This window comes from Pogoniulus pusillus, chromosome 1, assembly GCF_015220805.1.
Source record: "Pogoniulus pusillus isolate bPogPus1 chromosome 1, bPogPus1.pri, whole genome shotgun sequence".
In the NCBI taxonomy this organism is placed as follows: Eukaryota; Metazoa; Chordata; class Aves; order Piciformes; family Lybiidae; genus Pogoniulus; species Pogoniulus pusillus.
Genome location: NC_087264.1, coordinates 34,554,227 through 34,567,725, shown reverse-complemented (window position 1 = coordinate 34,567,725; position 13,499 = coordinate 34,554,227). Strand labels below are relative to the sequence as shown.

The 13,499-nt window shown below is 42.3% G+C and overlaps 1 protein-coding gene and 2 long non-coding RNA genes across 4 annotated transcripts in view; 2 read left to right on the top strand and 1 right to left on the bottom strand.

The window, feature by feature from the left end:
- Positions 1 to 724: 724 nt before the first annotated feature.
- LOC135177744 (cell division control protein 42 homolog) overlaps positions 725 to 13,499 on the bottom strand; it is a 39,274-nt gene continuing 26,499 nt past the window's right edge. The window contains exons 3-4 of the mRNA XM_064148171.1: positions 3,719 to 4,242; positions 725 to 2,449 (exon numbers count right to left, since the gene is read on the bottom strand). The gene's annotated coding sequence lies outside the window, so the exon portion shown is untranslated. The remainder of the gene's footprint in view (positions 2,450 to 3,718; positions 4,243 to 13,499) is intronic.
- LOC135177748 (uncharacterized) lies at positions 3,925 to 7,331 on the top strand. 2 transcript variants are annotated; one of them, XR_010303144.1, is made up of 4 exons: positions 3,925 to 3,977; positions 4,185 to 4,249; positions 4,765 to 4,885; positions 7,270 to 7,331. It is a non-coding gene; the product is annotated as an uncharacterized LOC135177748 (long non-coding RNA). The 2 variants fall into 2 exon arrangements; XR_010303146.1 differs by having other exon boundaries at positions 3,928 to 3,977; positions 4,144 to 4,249.
- LOC135180792 (uncharacterized) lies at positions 9,985 to 10,937 on the top strand. Its single transcript, XR_010304561.1, has 2 exons — positions 9,985 to 10,023; positions 10,604 to 10,937. It is a non-coding gene; the product is annotated as an uncharacterized LOC135180792 (long non-coding RNA).

Here is a 13,499-nt window from a genome sequence, read left to right as displayed (position 1 = left end):
AAGCATGATCCCCTAGGGCAGTCTGCATAGGAATGCATCCAGGCAGGTTTTCTCTCTCTCCAGAGAAGGAGACTCCACAACCTCTATGGGCAGCCTGTTCTAGGGCTCTGTCACCTCCTCACATTGAGGATTTACTGAGGGAAATTAAATCCTTAGCTGTGAGAAGAAGGAAAAAAACCCAACATGTGCCCTATAACACCCATTCTTCTGCTGAGAAATGCAACTAGCCAAAATATAGACAAGACACGCTGCTCAGCTCTCACTTCTGGCTGTGCCTTCTTTATGGTGGCCTGGTCTCTGTGGCTGTCTGCCTTAACTCTGTAATCCACCTAACCCTTTTTCCTCTAACCTCCTTGTCACCTTTTCGACATCTCACCTAAGATCTCCAGATTTATCATGTGAGATATACATGGGTTGATCTGGTTATTTCTGAAGGGAGGGAAAGAGGGAGGGGGAAGGGGGATTGGGTCAGGAGGCCTCCTGGGGACTCTGATATTTTCTGGGAGGGGTACTGTGTTTCTGTATTACTTTTAACTTGTATATAGCTATATATATTGTAAATATCTGCTTGTAAATTGTGCTAAGATATAAATGTAAAGCTTCATTTCTTAATTTCCAGCCAGCTGAGTCTAGTCTGGGTGATTTCATAAGAGTGGGGAGGTGGGTAACACCCAAACCATCACAGGGTTATTAAATTTCAATTACAATATTCTACCTTGAAAACTTTATATCACTTAATCATGATTTAATTCTATTTATGTTCTTACAGCTGATGACACTTACATACATTCATAGATGAAAGCATTGTGACAAGCATTCCATAACAGCAATTTTAATTTACTCTTCCTAAACATTGTGCATTGATCTATTAATGTTTTACAGGTAAAACCTCAAAGCACACATCAAGCATCAGCTGATTAAAAAAAAAAAATCATTTAAATGGGAAATAATAATTGCTGCAATCTCTTCTGAACAGCTATATCAAAGTGGAGAGAGAATAGGTGTCTGGAACAGTGTTATGAAGCACTGGAAGTATGGACAGGGGAGAATGTAGGACAGAACTCTGACCACACGACTTTGTACCCTTCCACGGAGAATGTGTGCTGCACGAGTATCCTCTACAGCTTCCAGAGATGCTTAGCAGAATTGATTACAATGAAGAGATTTCCTTGTTATCATCCCTGTTTGCAATAGTTCCCTGAAACAGAATGCCACAGATCAAATATTTATCACAGATGTTTGAAGATAACACAGAAGTCCTGCTCTTCTTGACAGAGCCAATCAGATTCACTATGTGATCCCTTGACTCCAAAGATAAAAAGGATTTGGGAGGAAAAAGTGGATTTTCTGCAGAACCTTCTGAACATTTGAAATAATCAGCTCGCTTTGCCTTTCTTGACCCTGTATGAATGTGACAATTTGGAAGCGCTGATGTCCTCAGTGGCCACTGAGATTTAAGCTGCATGAATGTGTATTTGTGCATAAATGCCTATCTGTGGTGAAAAGATACCATTCTACTTGGCCTGGTTTCCAAACATCTCCCAGAAGCTTCAGCTTTCAGCTGTGTTTAGTAAAGGACATTATCACAGAGGCAAGTAGAAGATAATGTCAGAATGCAGTGCTCCAGGAGTCAAGCCTTATGCATTCTCCCTTGCTGCAGCTCACATGCACCATGGAATTAAAAATCCCTAGTCAATGTTCTCCTTGCATAGGCTGGAACTTGTCTTTTAGACTTTTTTTTTTTCAGCAGGAATATCTCAAAGCTGAATTAGTAGAGCTCCATCAATTTTAAAGATGGGGTTGTAGCTTTAGGATTGACAGCTGTTTGAAAATTCCTCTCTGAGAAGCCTGTCATCAGCAAACACCCTAAATGCGCACAGAGTACCAGCTTTTGGCTACTTATGCTTCTGTCCATCTGTTAAGTACACACTGTGCCAAGTCATAAGTGAAGATGTCTCCCTTGGGCATAGGAGTTAGGCTTTGATTGAGATAGGCAAGCAATAAACATAGCACTGAAAACAGCACCTCTTGTGAAAGATTTTCCTTGGAGCCAGGGTTTAGCAAACACACGTTTATTACATTAAGTGTATAATGATTGCACCATGCCTATTGTAAAATGGACAGGTACTTCTCCAGTGAAAATACGAGGCTTGTGTTACTAAGGGTCCAGCTGACTGTGAGGGTTGAAACAGCAGCTGGCTACTTGTGAAACTCTTTATGAATCCCAAGCAAAATCTTCTGCTCAGCCAGGCAGCACAGCTTCAAGGAGAGGTTGAAAAATTGCAAGATAGAGTTGAAAGACTTAGGAACATCAGGGAAGCCAAAAATGAGATCAGTTGGTGGAGCCAGGCTCTGTCTGCTCTGATGAAGCCAGGAGCACCCTTCTCTGAGGAAGAGCAAGCAAGTGTGGGTGGTACATGAAACAGGGAATTTCCTGCTCTCTTGTCACCTGGAAAAAGAAAGGGACAGAAGAGGTGGGGAGAAATGGCAGCAGGGCCCTCTCTGGCAAGGCAGGAGGGACCAGTGAATCCCTTCCCAATCCTCCCAGGTGCCCAGTGTGGCAGTTTGGTCCATGTTCCCTTAAGAAAGCCATAAAGTTCTCCAGGAGGACCAGAGAGGTGGGCTCTGGAAATGGTTAATCTGTTATTCAATCTCTAATCCTGCTATCACTTTATAAGCGGGCAGCAAAGCCAAATCTTTCTCTTTTTGTCTCCCTTTCTTCATGTCATGGTTTGAGGGGTTCCAGGTTATCCCAGATTTCCCCAAAAAACCCTACAGAGACAAAGATCCATTCCAGGGGATGAAGTAGTCACCCCTGGGTATTGTAATTATGTTATTCAATCCCATCCATCCTGCAAGCACTTTAAAAGCAAGCAGCAAGGTCAATTCACTCTCTTTTCTCCCTGCCCCTCAAACTCTCCAGAGGGACCTTACCCGGTAACTGGGTAGTTATGTAGCAGAACCCTGGGGTAGGCTACAGCCTTCGAGGCTGCTGGCTGCCAGCGTGAATCTGGCCTGTTTGGGGCCAATGGGAGAAAATGAGCCCTGGGGTTTGGGGGCATTTGGTTTGCCTGGGGGAAATTCTCATGCATCCTGTGCCTGGGGGATTCTCTTAAGAGTAAGGGGCAGGTAACACCCAAACCATCACACTTCCTCTAGCAGGTAACAAGTAAGCTTGTTACCTGTCTGGGAAAGAGAGTGGGTAACTTTGAGTTCCTTCTGGGCAGTTTTTTCATCCCAGAAGGAATTTGGATTCCTGCATTATTTCTGCTTTGTGTATAACTGTAAATATCTTGTGTACATACGCTTGTAAATTTAGCTTTGCTGTAAACACAGCTTCATCTTCCTTCCAACTCTTTTGAGCTGGGCTGATAAATTGCAACAGTGAGGGAGGAATTCCTCAACCCACTCCAGCCACTCTGGCATAAGAGAGTGCCAATGACATTGGAGGCTTATTCCATTTTCCTTGCTAGCAATTCGCAGACATTTCCTCCATAGTAATCCAGGGCTTCTCAAAACGGTTCTTCCTGGCATTTTTACAGTGTTACAAGTCAGCAGAAAGAAGCAGCCAAACAGAGGAGCTCAGCCAGCACCCATAGGTGACATTAGAGCAATTGATCATGAAACCTAGTCCTACGGAACCGGGGGGCCACCAGAGGCCCCCCGGCCTTTTTGTCCCACTCCCATACACCCAGTGCACACCCCTGTGGGGACTCACCAGAGTGATGAGAGAAGGATCCCTCTGCCCAATTGGGCAAGCTTGAGGCTTCTGCTTTCCCTGGAGTGACTTAAATAGGGGAGTAGGCAGGGAGGGTAAAGTGGTCACACCTGGGGTGGGAGGAGACTCCAACAGGACTCAGGTGCTCTGAGTTTGGGGGAAAAGGGATAAATGCTGTGTGGGGTGGGAGAGGGGGCAGGTATGGTGGAAAATGGGAGGTGCTGCTGAGAGGAAGGAGATTGAGAGGAAAATGGTGGAGGTATTGATGAAAGAGGAAGATAGGGGAAAGGAAGGTGATGGAGGGGAAGGAAGGAAAATGGGGGGAAACAGAAGATGGAGAGGAAAGCAGAGAGATGGGGGAGAAGGGAGATAAAAAGAGAACAATAGAAATTAAAATTGATCTGTAGTGTTTGCTTTGAAACTAGCCTTTGCATGACCAACACTTTGTCATCTCTGCTTGGAGTAGTAACAGGACCTCTTCAGTAGCTCACTACATTGGCTGAAGAAAAGGAAGGCACATCTATCTAAGAGGTAAAAATGAGGAAATAAAGAGGAAAAATATGAAATAAAAAAGAAAAATAATAATACAATTTATAAATATATCTATACAAAGTGTGAGGTCTTTCAGCAAGTTCTCCATGGGACAGAAATGTGCCCTTGTGGCCAAGAGGGTCAATGGCATCCTAGGGTGTTCTAGAAGGAATAGGATTAGCAGGTGGAGAGAGGGTCTCCTTCTCCTCTACTCTGCCCTGGTGAGGCTGCATCTGGAATATTGTGTCCAGTTATGGGCCCACCAGTTTAAGAAGGGCCTCAGAACACTGCTTGAGAGAACCTAGTGCAGAGCCATGAAAATAATTAAGGGAGTGGAACATCTCTCTTACAAAGAGAGGCTGAGGCAGCTGGGGCTCTTGAGCTTGGAGGATCCTGAGAGGTGACCTCATTCATGTTTAGAAATACGTGAGAGTAATGCCCAATGATAAGGGGCAATGGGTGCAAGCTGGAGCAGAGGAGTTTCCATGTGAAGATAAGTGATTTTTTCCTGTAAGGATGACAGAGCCCTGGAGCAGGCTGTCCAGAGAGGATGTGGAGTCTCCTTCCCTGGAAATATTCAAAACCTGCCTAGATGCATTCCTATGTGATCTTCTCTAGGTGGTCCTGCTGTGGCAGGTAGGTTGGACTGGATGGTATTTTGAGGTCTCTCCCAATCCTCAACATTGTGATTCTCTAATTCTGTATCATGAGTTTATAAAAGAACCTGTGAATAGTGCCAAAGGTTTTGACTGGCACATCATAACTGCTCATGAAAGTCTACTCAGTAACTATGTAATAAAGAAGCAAACAACTCCAAATAGCAAAGCTAGAGGATAATTTTGCAGGGAGGAAAAAAAAAGAATAAATAATAAAAACACTGTCCTTAAACAATGAGCTGAAATTCCTAAAGCTAAATTTAACTGAAATGTTACAGACAAATGACACAAAATAATCCTCCAATACGTTGGTGATAGCTTCTTGATGCGAATGGTGGAGGAGACAAGTAGGAGATGAGCACTGCTGGATCTTATCCTAACCAACAAGAAGGGTCTGGTTGAAGCAGTGAAGGTTGAGGGCAGCCTTGGCCTTAGTGATCATGAGATGGTGATGTTCAAGATGTTGTCTGGTAGGAACAGGTATCAACCAGAATTACAACCCTGGATTTCAGGAGGGCAAACTTTGGCCTTTTCAAACAGTTGTTGGGTGAAATCTCATGGGACAGCATACTAGAAGGCAGAGGGACCCATCATATTTGGTTAATATATAAGGACCTCTTTTTCCAAGCACAAGATCAGCTCATCCCAGCAAGTAGGAAATCAAGAAAGGGAGCCAGAATACCTGCATAGTTAATTAAGGAACTCCTAAACAAACATAAATGGAAGAAGACTACAGATCGTGGAAGGAGGGGGTGGCCATCTGGGATAACAGTGTAGGACTGTTATCAGAGGATATAGGGAGGTAACTAAGAAGGCTAAGGCCTTGTTGGAACTCAACCTTTCAAGGAAGGCCAAGGATAACAAAAAGGGCTTCTTTGAATACCTTGCAGGAGACGCTAATGTTAGAGGCAAAGTAGGCCCTCTGCTGAATGAGGTGGGTGCCTTGGTGACAAAGTCTGGCACATGATTAAGGAAATGGAACATCTTTATTGAGAGAAGAGTCTGAGGGAACTGAGGTTCTTTAGCTTGGAGAGGAGAAGCCTGAGGGGAGACCTCATGAATGTTCATAAAGATGTAAAGGGTGAGCATCAGGAGGATGAAGCCAGGGTCTTCCTGGTGATGCCCCATGACAAGACAAGGGGCAATGGGTAGAAGCTGAAGGATAGGAGATTTCACTTAAACATGAGGAGTAGTTTTCTTCACTGTGAGGATGACAGAACACTGAAACAGGCTGCCCAGTGGGATTGTGGAGTCTCCCTCTCTGAAGATATTCAAAACCCACCTGGATGTGTTCCTATGTGATCTGATATAGAAGGTCCTGCTCTGGCAGGGGAGTTGGACTAGATGACCTTTAGAGGACATTTTGTGATAATCATGGGTGACTTTCTCAAAACTGCTTTAGAATCACTATGTAGAGAATTTTAAGTGGTCATCATAAGACATGACCACAAGGAGGGTGCTTTGCTCATCACCATCCTGGTGCTACATAGTCTTGCAGTCCAACTAAATGATTGCAATTTCCTATTTTTCATCATATTTTAGTTTGGTGGCAATGTTTTTGTAGTGAGAAGTGAAGCATTTAGGACCAAATGTCTTGATCCATATTCCAAATCAAATTAAACACATGTTTTAATGGAGCCTCTTCTCCTCAGGAATTTTCCTTTTTCTGCCTGTTGGATGGCAGTAGCTCTCAGGAATAGCAAAATCAAGTGAGAACAAGAAGATATGCTTTTATAGCTCATGCCTGAAACAGTGAAGTTATACCAAAGCCATGTTTATCCCAGGGATAAAGAACCAACATTCTGGAGATGCTTTTAAAAGCAGTTATTATCTCATCATGTGTCAGACAGTGTTAAATTTAAAACAGGTCTATCAGTAATTCAGAAAAAAATCTTTAAAATACTTTTTCTTTCAGAAGCAAGCAACAGTTTTGGGTTTGCCTTTTTTTTTTCCTCTAGGACTTAAAGGGGGTTCTGCCAAACCACTTCAACAAAGAAAGTGAAGGAAAGATTGCTGGGGTAGGGCTGAACTTGAAAATAATTCTTTGTGCAAGGAAAAAGCAGACAAACAAAGTGTTTGTGATGCTCTACAATGGAAGCCCCTTTGTGCTTATTTCTGGTGGATCTGCCTCAAGATCCTTTTCAATCCCAAAACTAAAAACCAATTGACACAGTGTGTTAATGCCTCCAAAAATCTTCTGCAGGAGAATGGACTTCAACTAGCTTTAGCTAGCTAAAAAGTAGCTATGCCTTGAAACTTTGCACTCTTTTCAGCGGCTGCTAGAAATGGCAGTCTATACAGGGCAATTAATCCCAAGATAAAAGGAGTGGCTAAGCCTTTCTGCGGAATCTTCTGTTTCCATAGAGTTCATAGAATACCAGATTGGACAGGACCCCAAGGATCATCCAGGACAACCTTTCAAGGTAAGAGAATGATTTAAATGAGATGGTCTAGCACGCTGTCAAGCTGTCTAAGGTAGGGGAATCCACCACATCCCTTAGGAGTTGTAAACAATTAATCCTCCTAGGGGTGGTCTGAGCCTGACCCCAGGTGTAGTGATTAGCCCACTCCCACTTCCTGTCTAGCCCTCTATAAAAACACAGAAACATCTTGTTTCTTGCCTTTTCCTTGCCCTCCATGCCTGTATGATAGCACTACCCTTGTTCCTGCTGCTCCTGCTTTGCCATGTGGCCATCCTACCACATGGTGGACAACCATTTCCTGAGTCTACCCTCATCCATTGGCATCAATCTGGTTATATATATATTTGTGTCTTCTTTCCCTTCTTTATGCCTCTTTGTAACTTCCCTACCTTAAATACCTTTTATTTATTGTTAAAGGTTTTTTTTTAACTTCCAAATCAAAGGCAGGCTATTTATTCAGGTGATTTAATCCCTTTTCCTATCTACATCTAATTCTTTTCTTTCCAGAGAGGGGAAGGCATCCTATTATTGTATTATTCTGTTAGCTATTTTGAGTCTCTGGGAAGTTTGAATCAAACCAGTAGAGGAGTTTATTCCAGTATTTATTAGTTTGAATGGTGAAAAAAAAAAACATTTTCTGGGGGTATTTGTCTCATTTGACTGTGAAAGAGACCTAGAGGGCTTTTTTTACACTAGGAGCTCACATTTCAAGTGCATGAACTCAGGGAAATGAATTCTGTTGTTAGTATTTGAGTAGTTAACTTCCCTTGCAAGCCAGTGGAATACTAGTGCCTAAGTCACCTGGGCCTCTGAGAATTGTTCTTTTCACCGTTGAGTTCTGATTAAATGCTTTCTATGTCTGAAAACAGCCTTCTGCCTGACCAAGGTATTTCAAACTCTCACATTGCTATCTTCTTTTCTTCTTATAAAAGCTATGATGCTCTCTAGATGATATCTTTACCCTTTCCTTTGCTAATGATTCTGACACAGCCTGCTATTCAGACCTGTCTTACATAATGTTGATCAATACACATCACTTCTGAGGTTAAAAAAATAAATAAAATTACATTTATCTCCTCAATGCTAGTCCTTACATGAGGAGGCAGTTTTCTTTCTGCACTAATCAAATCAGTTCTTCTTGGGCACCTCATGGGCACATTTAGTTTACAATGTAGAAGGAAAATAAAGATTTAATGGGTCTTTTTGCTCAATTCTCAGTCCTGGTGAACTCTGACACCTTAAATTTGAGAAAAATGCTTTGTTTTATCAGGATAGCAGTTGCACTAGGAATTAAAGTGTATTTCTTGGTTGTGTTTGTTGTTATTGTCTTAATAACAGAAACTGATAGTATATTGATTACTATTTGTTTATAAAAGAAAGTCTGAGATGCCTCAGACTCTCCCTTTGCAATCTGTTGTTGCATTTGAGTGCTGCCATTCTAAAGAACTGACTTCTGCTTCATGTAAGCTTTCTGATGCAGAATGAGGTGAAAGCAAGGTCACCAGCCCTGACATAACAACATAAATGGACCTTCAACCTCTTACAACTGGTGTTGATTTGTTTTTATCATTTCTGAGAAGATCTGCAACTGAACCATGCTGGAAAGGAAAAAAAAAAAAGTCATTGACTGGTGAACTACAGTACCTTGTCACCAGACATTTTCTCTCCAGAATAATAGAATGATAGAATCAGGCAGGGTTGGGAGCACAAGGATCGTCTAGTTCCAACCCCCTGCCATGGGCAGGGACACCCTGAACATGAGCCAGCAGTGTGCCCAGGTGGCCAAGAGAGCCAGTGGCATCCTGGCCTGCATCAGGAATGGTGTGGTCAGCAGGAGCAGGGAGGTCATTCTGCCCCTGTACTCTGCACTGGTTAGACCACGCCTTGAGTGCTGTGTTCAGTTCTGGGCCCTTCAGTTTAGGAGGGACATTGAGATGCTTGAGCATGTCCAGAGAAGGGCGACGAGGCTGGGGAGAGGCCTTGAGCACAGCCCTATCAGGAGAGGCTGAGGGAGCTGGGATTGGTTAGCCTGGAGAAGAGGAGGCTCAGAGGTGACCTTATTGCTGTCTACAACTACCTGAGGGGTGGTTGTGGCCAGGAGGAGGTTGCTCTCTTCTCTCAGGTGGCCAGCGCCAGAACGAGAGGACACAGCCTCAGGCTGTGCCAGGGGAGATTTAGGCTGGAGGTGAGGAGAAAGTTCTTCACTGAGAGAGTCATTGGACACTGGAATGGGCTGCCTGGGGAGGTGGTGGAGTCGTCGTCCCTGGGGCTGTTCAAGGCAAGGTTGGACGTGGCACTTGGTGCCATGGTCTAGCCTTGAGCTGTGTGGTAAAGGGTTGGACTTGATGATCTGTGAGGTCTCTTCCAACCTTGGTGATACTGTGATACTGTGTGATACCCTACCCTAGATCAGGCTGGCCAGAGCCTCATCCAGCCTGGCCTTAATCACCTCTAGGGATGTGGCTTCAAATAAGAAAATGAAAATAAATCTAAACTCCACTTAATTCCAGCCCATGCCAGCTTCCTACAGCCTTGTTAAAAAGATCTCCCACTTCTGCTATCTGTCTGTTTGTGGGTTTTTTGAAATGTCTCTCAGTGTAGTAAAGCTTCAATCATTTCAGCAGTTTACTTTATTCCTTCCCTCCTAGCTACCTACCCTAGCCAATGATGGGGTGAAGAACAGGCAACAGGACAAGTAATTGATTCCATGCTTCAGTTTGATAGTAAATGAATTTAGAAGAAAGGAGCCAAATTGTCTGTTTTAAAATTCATTGCCAATAAGTATAATTATTGCTAAACATTAGAATATGTTTTTTAATCCCTTCATAAAATAAATAGAAAATAAAACCAAATAGTTGAATAAAATATTACAAAATAAATAAAAATAGTGAATTTAATAGAAAATTGATGAAATTGATGAACTTCAGAAACTGGAATTAGCAGTTCATGTATTCCCAGAGGAAAAAAAAAAAAGTATTTAACAGTTTTGCTTTTCTTCTTGTCATATTTCTTCTTTGTCATAATAAATAAGTATGGCAAGGTCAATGTGAATGAAAAAAACAAGATAGCTATTTGGGTGCCCACTCTAAACCCAGTGATATTAATTAGTACATTTCTCAAGAAGGAGATTAAAAGGCATTTCTTTTAATTTAAAATTAATATATTGGAGTAAGACACTATAAGCTCCTGATAAGTTAAGATGACTCTTTCTTGCACTTCTTTTTTAAATATTTTTTATAAAACAGAACATTAAATGTTTCTGTTGTTTGTTTTAGTGTTAATCTTGTCAGCTCCAGTGAAATGCCCCTGATAACAGCCTTCTTTGCATTCCAAATCCTGTGTGCTCGTTAAAGTGCATATCAAGGGTCCAATCAGAATATGATGGCAATCAAACCACAGTATTCAATGAAGAGATTTCCAGGCTGAATTCATTAGTAAACATCATGAATTTCAGGTTCATACCAGTCTGCTGTTTGTTTGTACCACTGTACAAAGCTCAGTTATGAAGCCTTCAGACAGTCTAAAAATAGCATAAGACTAATTAAAAGTTTCAATTAGATTTGCGTAAGCCTTTTATTTTTCCTTTAAACCTTGCTTGTCTGTCTAACTGTTACACAGTGTCACAGTATCATCAGGGTTGGAAGAGACCTCATAGATCATCAAGTCCAACCCTTTACCACAGAGCTCAAGGCTAGACCATGGCACCAAGTGCCACGTCCAACCTTGCCTTGAACAGCTCCAGGGACAGCGACTCCACCACCTCCCTGGGCAGCCCATTCCAGTGTCCAATGACTCTCTCAGTGAAGAACTTTCTCCTCACCTCGAGCCTAAATCTCCCCTGGTGCAGCCTGAGGCTGTGTCCTCTTGTTCTGGTGCTGGCCACCTGAGAGAAGAGAGCAACCTCCTCCTGGCCACAACCACCCCTCCGGTAGTTGTAGACAGCAATAAGGTCACCCCTGAGCCTCCTCTTCTCTGTCTTTGCTTATGAAGAAAACAAAAGTATTTATCTAATATAGAAAAGAAATATCCTTTTTTCTTTTCTCTAGGCAGATACAAAACTATATTAATCCTTCACTCTTTTATATACTTAGATGAAAAAAAATTATCCCTGAGATGTCATCATCAAAATTTCACAAAATTACACATGCAATCAGAGATTCAAAAAAAAAAAAAAAAAAAAGGAAGAAACATTAACAAATACTAAAAGAGAGAAATGCTACAGAATCATAGAATCAACCAGGTTGGAAGAGACCTCCAAGATCATCCAGGACAACCTGGCACCCAGCCCTATCCAGTCAACTAGACCATGGCACTAAGTGCCTCATCCAGGCTTCTCTTGAACACCTCCAGGGATGGTGACTCCACCACCTCCCTGGGCAGCCCACATGAATGTCTGCATTACCATTTCATGTAATATCACTTCCATGAAATCATCAACAATAGGTTTAGGAGAAGCTTCACAAATTTGTGTGCTGCTACTTCTCTCTTAAATCTGTATTTAATCCCTAAAAGTATCTGTCAAAACTTTTCTCAAAAGCATTCAGGCAGAACTCTCTTGAAAAGAGCCTTCAGGACCTCTTCACAAAATGTTTTCCAATGTTTGACTGTGGTTATTTGTTTCCTTAGTCTTTGCTGCTGCTACTAAGCAAAACTTTACAAGAGATGCAGGAGTTCTGCTGATGACAAAACCAGGTAACACTCTAGACCGTTATTGTCCTAGAGCTCTTTATTACCTGAGATACATCCTTTCTCAGCAAAGCTGATCTTCAAGCAGTCTCTGGATTCTCCCCACTAATCCTCAAAGATTCATGGTATTTCCTCATTACACAGGCTACCACAGAGACAGAAGCTTTTGGGGCTGAGAATCTTGATATGAAGTTAAGGGATAATGCCAAGAGTGCTTGGGCACTATTCAGTCTGGAGAAGAGAGGGTTCCAAGGAGACTTTATTGTGGCCTTCCAATATCTGAAGGGGGCTACAAAGAAGTTGGTGAGGGAGTTTTGGGGACGTTTTGTAATGATAGGGCTAGAGAGATTGGAGCAAAACTAGAAGTGGATAGATTCAGATTGGATGTTAGGAAGAAGTTCTTCACCATGAGGGTGGTGAGACACTGGAACAGCTTGCTCAGGGAGGTGGTGGAAGCCTCATCCATGGAGGTTTATAAGGCTAGGCTGGCCAGCAACTTGATCTACTGTGAGGTGTCCCTGCCCACGGCAGGCGAGTTGGAACTGGATGATCCCTGGGGTCCCTTCCAGCCCTGACAATTCTATGATTCTGTGATTCTGTGATCCTGAGCATTTCCCATGTCCTTTTAAGAACTTCAGCATTTATACCAACTTCAGTGGCTGTTATCTATAAATGTATAGTTTAGAGGCTTAATTGGCATGACAGAAACCATCTTCAGAATTAAGCACTGTAGGCATGTAGCTGTTGTCCAGCTCATGGGACTAGAAGGCACACAAACTTGTTAAAGCAGCTTTCTTGAGTTAACAAAACCCAAGGAACAACTCATTCCTTCCTTTACTTCTAGGAATTTCCAAAATCCCAATCCCAGAGTAACTTCTTACTCTAGTTTTCTCAGGCAGTATGGATGAATAAAAATTCTGCACACAGTATGTGTTTTAATGAAAATAAATAATGTAGCAGCTCATTAATCTTAGGTTTGAAAGATAAAAGCCATCATCAAAAACAATCTAAAACCACCTCTGTCAGGAAAACTAGAACAATTCTCCAGGGGTCTGCAACTCATAGGAGCCTGTCTTACTTGAGACTATAACTTACACATCTAGACAATTTTTACATTTTCCAGTATTTCACATTTTTATAAAAATAAAACTTGATTTTTTTTCCCCCACAATGTAGCATTACATTGTTTTATGGATCCTGTCTCACTATAGCTCTGTTTTCTCCCAGGTGAAGCAGGTAAGCAAAAATTTTCATAGGTGTTACCTGTGACAGAAACCAGCATGCTGCAAGGGGTATGGTGTCTGGAGAGAAATCAGATTTCAAAGTGACAGGAACTACCATGACTTTTATCTTTTGGCTGCAAAGGGAGTCTGGGATCTCCACCTTAGACCTAGCAAACGTGGAAGTGCACAGGTCTGTTCTGCTGTACACCATCTCTACTGTTTGTGACTTCATTCTTCAGTTTCATAGGAATGTAACAGTCCT